The sequence below is a fragment of the Crocuta crocuta genome, unplaced genomic scaffold, assembly GCF_008692635.1.
Source record: "Crocuta crocuta isolate KB4526 unplaced genomic scaffold, BGI_CrCroc_1.0 scaffold73, whole genome shotgun sequence".
In the NCBI taxonomy this organism is placed as follows: Eukaryota; Metazoa; Chordata; class Mammalia; order Carnivora; family Hyaenidae; genus Crocuta; species Crocuta crocuta.
The window spans coordinates 6,729,728-6,738,444 of NW_027529443.1; the positions used below are offsets into that span (position 1 = coordinate 6,729,728).

General features: G+C 38.9%; 1 protein-coding gene and 1 non-coding gene across 2 annotated transcripts in view; one reads left to right on the forward strand and one right to left on the reverse strand.

Moving 5' to 3' along the window:
• Positions 1 to 2,221: 2,221 nt before the first annotated feature.
• LOC144228664 (small nucleolar RNA SNORA42/SNORA80 family) lies at positions 2,222 to 2,353 on the forward strand. Its single transcript, XR_013334243.1, has one exon. It is a non-coding gene; the product is annotated as a small nucleolar RNA SNORA42/SNORA80 family (small nucleolar RNA).
• A 3,659-nt stretch (positions 2,354 to 6,012) lies between these two features.
• LOC144228656 (phospholipid-transporting ATPase ABCA3-like) overlaps positions 6,013 to 8,717 on the reverse strand; it is a 120,151-nt gene continuing 117,446 nt past the window's right edge. The window contains exon 26 of the mRNA XM_077760563.1: positions 6,013 to 6,441. The gene's annotated coding sequence lies outside the window, so the exon portion shown is untranslated. The remainder of the gene's footprint in view (positions 6,442 to 8,717) is intronic.

Below are 8,717 nucleotides of genomic sequence, written 5' to 3' on the forward strand. Positions count from 1 at the left end.
ACACACACACACACACACACACACACACACACACTTACCCCTATTTAGAATGTTCCCTTATTCTTTGGATGTAACACCACCTACACCTCAAAATGTAACTGTGACCTAAATAAAAAATTCTGTTCATATGTGGTGGGAACTGAAATTTAATTCATGCTATCACCTACATAAATAATATAATTCTAAGTTCATTCGTATTTTGTACCACTGCAAATTTCCTTTTGTTATACACTACAAAGTAGGACTGCCATCTTGTGGACAGATCTACCACTTCCACATCATATCAGTGTCCTATGTAATTCAGTGACTTGCTTATAAGAGGAGGAAGGGTGTGTGTGTAGTTTAGATGGGATGCCATTGTTAACATGTGTGGTTGGTAGGTATTGTATGTTTTCCACCTCATGCTTTTCTTCAGCTCCCAACCAGTTGTACAGCTAATTATGTAATTATAGTGCTAGAGGAGGCTGGATCCATGAGCCCCAATTCTCCCTTTGCGTTGTCACTCCCTATATCTTTTGAATAATTAATGCTTGGAGGAGTAAGCCCCCAAAATGGAGGGAAGTAGTAAAAGAGTTAAGGATGGAAGACACAGAAGGAGAAAGTGAGTGACCAAGAGTATAAGAAATAAAGGAGAAAAAAGGGAGGGAAGAAGAGCATTCTTTAGATGAGTTTCCAGATTGCTTACATCTCCTTACTTAGTGTTGCTTTTTAAATGTATTTTTAAAACCTCTTTTCCTCTTTTATAATGCCCATGGCCCAGACTAGCATAAAAACAAGGGTGTATGTGACAGAAAACCTTGAAATTTCTCCAGGTTGCCTTACTAGCTCATGTCAGATTTCTGCCACAACTCAGAATTTTATTGCAGAAGAAAATTAGGTCCTTGAAATTGTTTCTGTGTAGGAGACATTGCAAGCCCTGGAGAGGAAAGGAACAGACAAGAAGAGAATAGACATGGAAGACCAGAGGAGTATATTGCTGAAAAGTTTTGTTAGTTTTCTTAATGTAGAGTCAAATTTGACTCCATGGAACCTAACTTCCTGCCTCGAGCTGGAGTTGGGTGGGTGGGGAGAAACATCATAAGGAAGGAGGATACCACATATCCAGGAAAGTGGTATGATCTTGTACTTGGGAACATCATCTTGCCGTGTTAGAGCCATAGGCATTAATCATGGCTCCTCCTAATCCCTAATTTTGATTGTTGGCATTTCCTTCCCTGTTCCTGTCAGATTTCTACCCAGGCAAATAGCACTATAGCCTGGAATTTTTTCTCCCTTCTTGGAATTTGACTGCCTTGTATTGTAATTGATTGTTCATTCATGTTTTATCTTCCTTAACTAGATTAAAAGAAAAAACATTATTGACATTTTCAGACAAACAGAAGTTAAAGGGACAGTATAATGAACTCCCATTTACCTACTGCCCAGTTTCAACCAGAATCAACATTTTAGCTTTCTTTGATTTTAACCCTTCTTTGATTTTAATCTCCTTAATGGAGAAAACTATGACTCATAAATGTTTACAGTAGCTACCAATCATAATTGGGCATGGTTATGTAAAAATTTTTAAAATATGGAATGCTTTACTAATTTGTATATCATCCCTGTGCAGGGGCCAAGCTCATGGTTATTTTTGACACCTCACTTTAGTGGTCAGGATCTGAAATCAAAGCTCCTCTAGTTAATGTTTTATTCTCCCGCTTCTCTTGGATCTGTGCATTTTATTAAACAGAAATACACATTCCTTTTGTCTTAAAAACTCTGCGCTTCACTTTTCTCTTACTTGTATGTGGCATCTGAGTAAGTTTGCTATGCACTTTCTTGGTTGATGTCAGATATGAAGGAGAGTACCCAAGAGAGATCACTTGTTTCATAAGATTGCAAAGACAAGAAAGGAAGGAACCTCAGGATTCACACCCTACCTAAAAAGAATATTCTGGAGTCAGCCTAGATGCCAGTGCTCCATTCTTATGATGTCCAGTTTAGAGCTCATGATATCAAAAAATCTGAAATTCTTCAAGCAAGGCAGCCTGATCTGTCCTCTTTGAAATTATTTTGACTCAAGTAGCAAGGAGGCTTTGACACTGGTATAAGTTTGGGAAAGAAAGGAAAATTGTTTATCATCTATTCATTATGGCTTTAATAGAAGTCTTATTTGAGTGGTGGCATGACTGAAGATATGTTGTCACCTGGTATTAATTCCCAAGAATAAAAATTACTTTGTGCACGGTGATTGATGGCGGGCCCATGTCCATGGGCCTCTCGGAGTGGAGCCATGCCAGAGGAAGCGCAGCCCCGAACCACTGCCCAGCTTCCTGACCTGTGGGCTGTGGGCACTGAGGGGGGCTGGGCAGTAGGAAAAAAAAATGACTTTGTAGGTATTAAAATTGCAAGCCTTAATTTGTGAATCCCTGGGAAGCCTATCCTATTTTTGCCCCACAGCCAAATACGCATTAGGATTAGGTGGAATACTAGCTCAAATGCAGATTCCTGGATTCTCCATCACTCTGATTGAATCAGAATCTACAGGGTTTGGGATCTAGGAATCTTCATTTTAAAGAAAAGCCCCCCGGGTGNTTAAATCTCCTCTCAGATAGTACTAAGGACCAACCGATAGTCTAACATGAGACTACCGAATTAAATTTGGCACAACTAACAAANTTATTTATTTTTGAGAGAGAGAGAGAGAGTTGGAGCAGGGGAGGGGCAGAGAGAGAGACACAGAATCTGAGAGGGAGAGAGAGAGAGTTGGAGTAGGGGAGGGGCAGAGAGAGACAGAGACACAGAATCTGAAGCAGGCTCTAGACTCTGAGCTGGCTGTCAGCACAGAGCCTGACACAGGGCTCGAACCCACGAACTGTGAGATCATGACCTGAGCTGAAGTCGGAGGCTTAACTGAGCCACCCAGGTGCCCCACATATACCTTTTATCAAAAGCTAGTTAAGTAGAGTAAAATGACTACATTTACTTTTTTATTTTTATATTTATCTATTATTTAATTCTACAAAATTTGGCTCTTATCCCTGCCACTGTATTAAATCTCCTCTCAGATAGTACTAAGGACCAACCGATAGTCTAACNAGAGACACAGAATCTGAGAAGGAGAGAGAGAGAGTTGGAGTAGGGGAGGGGCAGAGAGAGACAGAGACACAGAATCTGAAGCAGGCTCTAGACTCTGAGCTGGCTGTCAGCACAGAGCCTGACACAGGGCTCGAACCCACGAACTGTGAGATCATGACCTGAGCTGAAGTCGGAGGCTTAACTGAGCCACCCAGGTGCCCCACATATACCTTTTATCAAAAGCTAGTTAAGTAGAGTAAAATGACTACATTTACTTTTTTATTTTTATATTTATTATTAATTCTACAAAATTTGGCTCTTATCCCTGCCACTGTATTAAATCTCCTCTCAGATAGTACTAAGGACCAACCGATAGTCTAACATGAGACTACCGAATTAAATTTGGCACAACTAACAAATTCCCATTAAGTGTTTGTTGTAGGTATTATATGCTTGGTGTTAAAAAGAAGTGCTCTTCTGGTAAATCTCTTCTAATGACTTTTGATTGTACTTGGAATAAAATGTAAACTCTTATCAAGGCCTACAATGCTTTTGCATACCTTTCCAACATTCCCTTTGCTTCACCTCTAGATGTCAGATGATCTAATCACATCAATCTTTTTTCCAGCCTCAGGGGCTGAACAAGTGATACTCTCTCCAGCTGGAAGGTACTCCTGAACTTGACCTCTGCTAGCTGGCTGGTATCTTCTTACCCTTTACCTCTCAGTTTAAATGCCACCTTTCCAGAGTCATTTTTTGATAGTCTTCCTCACAGCATAATTGTTTCTTCCTGTTCATAGCACCTTAATTATTAACACACAAAATAATTAGTCATCACAATTGCTAATATTAGTTACTAGAGTTAATACTGATAATAGCTTAATTGTGTATCCACTTCCCTCTCCACTAGAAGGACAGCCACGAGATAAGCTTGTTTTGTTCATCACTGAATAAGGGCATTCATCCCTGAATACCTACTGTGTCGCCTGGAACATAGCAGATACTCCACCAGTATGGGGAATGAATGAAATGATTTCAAGCCACTGAATCTGTTATTGTAAACCAGACTATGAGAAGAAAAGAATGAGGACTTTGGAATCTTGAGAAGGTAGCTGTTTCTGCTAGACCTCCATTTAGGCAGATGAAGTACCAAACACATCCTCCTTGATAAGTTGACAGTAACTGCTCAGGAGCTTTGAAGATTTTTCAATAGCTGACCTAGACAGCCATTAATTTCACATCCTCTAACCATTTGTCTAGTGCTTCATGAAATCCACAGAAGATCCCCCTGCTAAATCTTTGGTGCCATGTTCACTCACTTACCCAGTAATCACAAAATTTCAGAAAAATTCAAAGCAGTTCCTCCTCAGAAAAAATACTGGTTCCCAGACCTAAACTACCAAAGATCATGTGGGTTCTTAACTAGATCAACCAAAACTTGTCAATTCTGGTCTTGGCGGAGATACTGTGAGAGTAAATATGTTGATTAATGAAGCAGTTAAATTCCAATGAGCAATTCTAGATCTGATAATTAAATTCTTATTATAACCCTGGGGACATTTTAAATTAAGTGTTCACCTTAAGTGGTAAGGAATCATTATTATGTTCAAAGTCCTGGTCAAATACAACAGCAGCCATCACACAGAGTCCTTATAATATTTAATGTATTTAAAAATTTCCTCTGAGGAAATGAACTATGAAGGGAGAAAATCCAAGAAGTAAGCTTTCAACATAAAGGCAATAATATCTGATACTCTATCTGTGGGAATGAGACGTATCAGACAACTTTACAGAGACAAATTTGTTAAGCCACTGTTGTGCTTTTCCTTTTGTTTGCCACAGATGGCAAAACTTCAGTTTCCTGATTTTCTGTAAAACTCCTCACTTGCAGAGTCAACTTTCATTTGGAGAATTTCAACTGTCGTCTACAGTTAAGCATCATCCATTGTTGGCCCCACGACCATAGACAAGAAGATGTAAAATCTAAGTAAGGATCTGCACCAACAATTTAATTAAAATTCCTCATTTTATGGGTCACATCCTAATTTGTCTTTTTTTTTTTTTTTTTTACTCATGAGGTAACTAATTCTCTCTTGGGTTGCTTAAAATTATGAGGGCCAAGTATAAAGTAAACTGAAAATTACTTAAAGAAACGAACTGCCATATAGAATATAATTGTTAATAGTTTCTTTTAATATTTAATAAAATCTGTTGTGTCATTTTAGTTAGATTTTTCAGTACTTCATTTTTGGAAATTATATAAACCAGTTCCCAGTTTCTTTAGACACTGGTATTAAGGAAATAAGAAGGCGGACTCTGGAGGGACTGATTTGCAACTGTGAAAGCATCCATATGCTTTATAGAACCAGAATTTCAAAATACCAAGAGAATGACAGTAAACAGCAATTCTAGTATAAATTCCCTGATTAGAAGAATCCACTGTTGCTTCTGAAACAAAATGAAAGACACAAGAACATAGTGTTTAATGTCACATCAAGGTTTTGTTATCCCTTCCTCCCTCACTCCTTAATCCCTAATGCTCCATGTACTCAAAAGTGTCAGTATCTTCTTATCAAAAGCTGTCTTTCTTGTTTAGTCACTCCACACTTCAATCAGCTATTCCCCCTAAGGTGCTTTCTTAAACAAAAATTTTTTTTTTTAATAGTTTATTGTCAAATTAGTTTCCACATAACACTCAGTGCTCATAAACAAAATTTTTTTTAAATGTCTATTTATTTTTGAGAGACAGAGAGACATGAGTAGGGGAGGGACAGAGAGAGAGAGGGAGACACAGAATCCAAAGTAGGCTCCAGTCTGTCAGCACAGAGCCTGACATGGGGCTCGAACTTGGGAATGGCAAGATCATGACCTAGGCCAAAGTCAGATACTCCACCAATGGAGCCACCCAGGCCCCTGCCCCCCGCACCCCCCCCTAAGCTTTCTGATGACCAAAGGGGAAGTATTTGGAAACTATTTTGGCAAAAGACTGTTAATTATCAAACTTTCTGAGGTTAGTATGTTGTGTCTGTTCTCCAGCACATTTTGCCCACCTATTCCAATTCCTGTGGAAGCTGGATCCTGTCTCATCAGACTTCTTTTTGGTTTGCATTATCAGTATTTATGTCTGTGTGAGTACTGCATTATTCAGTATTTGTGTCTTCCTGAAACCCATATGCCGGTCACATCTGATCAAATGTTTGCCTTGACTTACTCTTATTAGTGGTATTCTTACTTCCTTTTCTAACCTTTAACCAAAGTGGGTTTCTGGACTTACAAATATATATGCCAATCACCCACCTTTCTAAAGAACATACTAACAGCTCCCTAACTCTAGTGTGTGTTTGATTTTCTGATGATCCAAATGCTCGTTTTGAATCTGTGATCCTGAAATAGAAAGTATCAGTTACTATAACATATTTACTCATCAGGTATTAAGTCCCCCCTTATTTTTTAGATGAGTATACTCTACTTTTTAAGTTTTTAAATTTATTTTAAGAGAGAGAGAAAGTGAGCATGTGAGCAGGGTATGGGACAGGGAGAGGCAGAACGGGGGGGGGAGAGAGAGAGAGAAAGAGAGAGAGAGAGAGAGAGAGAGAGAGAGAATATCTCAAGCAGGCTTCACGCTGTCAGTGCAGAGCCCTAAGCATAACTTGATCCCACAAACCGTGAGATCATGGCCTGAGCCAAAATCAAGAGTTAGACGTTTAACTGACAGAAATCAAGAGTTGGGTGTTAACTGAGCCAGACAGGCACCCCTAAGTATATTTATTTTTAAAGCAAAATTCTCCCTAAGAAGAAATGTAATCTGCTTAAACACCACTGCCATTATTCTATTTGAAGAAGCAATTCACCACTGGTAAAGACTAAAGAGGAGAAATGTAGAATGCCCAACAAAATGTTTACTGGAATCAAATATCAGAAATGCTATACTCCTATTTTTATATTACTCTTTCACACACACATTATTCCATGCAGAGATAACAACTAAAAAGAATAGAACTTAAAAAAATAGCTACAAAGGTCAATGCCTCCCATTCCCCATCTCTAAGAGTAGAAAAATATCTATCTAGCACACAGCTCATTGAATAATAATCCTCCTGCTTAAAAAAAAACTCCCCCAACCAAACCCTGTTTTTTATATTCACGCTTCTGGATATCTTTCTTACAAAACCTGTACAAAAAAATCTGATGTATTCTTAGGAATGGCAGCATCAAAAGAAATGTCATCTTTCCAAATGTTGCAGGAAATTAACTGGATATGCAGTAAAGAGAAACTGGAAAATTTCCAGTGATTCCATGGGCTTGAGTTATAATTCTAGTTAACTGTATAAACTACTTAGTAGGAACTATTTACCCCTATGAACTTGAGTGTATTAGATTTCCAAGACTGGCCAACTCTTACTCTCTCTTATCACTTTATTTCTCTTATGGCATTTATCAATCTGTATCTTGTTTGTTTATTATCTTTGTTACTAAAATATAAAACCAGGAAAGGGACACTTCTTCTGTGGAGTTCTTTACTAGGTGTTCAGTGTTTAGCAGTGTTTGGCATAGAGTATGTGTTCAATATTCTGAAAAAAGGAGTGAATGAATTTCTTCCTAACACACACTGCTTTTTTCCCGTGTTATGGGATATGAAACTTTGGTATCTTTTATATCTATTTATGCTTTTTCTTAAAGACTAAACTCTAGGCAGGAGGATCTCTCTCTCCCTCTCTCTTTTAAAATCTCAGTATCTCTAGAATCATCAAAGTGTCCAAAGAGAGAGCTTACTCAGTTTTGTTGGGTTGGTTAAGGTAAAGATTTGAATATACTCACTGTTCAATCTAGTATCTGTGATGGTGGTGGAAGGGCAGAACCTTTATATTTCCAGTGACCATTGTATTGGATTCTCCGGGAAAGCCCTGGTCTCAGTAGCTCTTGTTCTGACATTTTACAATGTAGTTGGACTTCCATTTTGAGGCTTACTAACAAAACCATGGGCCATGAGAAAGCCAGTAAGGCACAAGATTTTGCTGACAAATTCACCTTCTCAACTTCCTTAACTCTGTTCATGGTTCCCCAAGTACAGACCCATGTGGCTGTTCTTTTATCATTTACTCCCCCCACAGATTGCCAGTAGGTTTTGCCACTTCTTTCTTTAAAAATGGTCTGGAGCCTGCTTGGTAGTCTGTCTGTCTCTCTCTCTGTCCCTCCCTTTTCCCTCTCTCAAAATAAATAAACATTTTTAAAAATTACGTTTTTAAATACAAGCTGTTCAAAATAAAATTACTTAATTTATAGTCACTGCACGCACAAACTATATTTTAACACTGAAACAAAACATACACAGGTCATTTTCAAGTAGAAATCAAATTAGATGGTACACAGTGACTTCAGTCCTGACTGGGTAAAGAGGAAAAAGTCATTTCAAATTTTTCGCCGAATTTCAGGAATCAACCTAAATTTTCCAGAACTTTACAAAGCCAGGGCACACTTTGACCCATCACGTTGGACTTCAGGCCTTCAGCAAGGTGGGATCGAAGGCCCTGTGTGGACCCAGATTTGATGGGTGGGAAGGAGCTCCAGGCAAGGGGCCTGCCGGCACTCGCCACACGGCTCCGAGTCTCCCTGGCAGCTGGCGCCACAGCTGCCTTCCGCAGAGAACTTGGCGAGAGGCT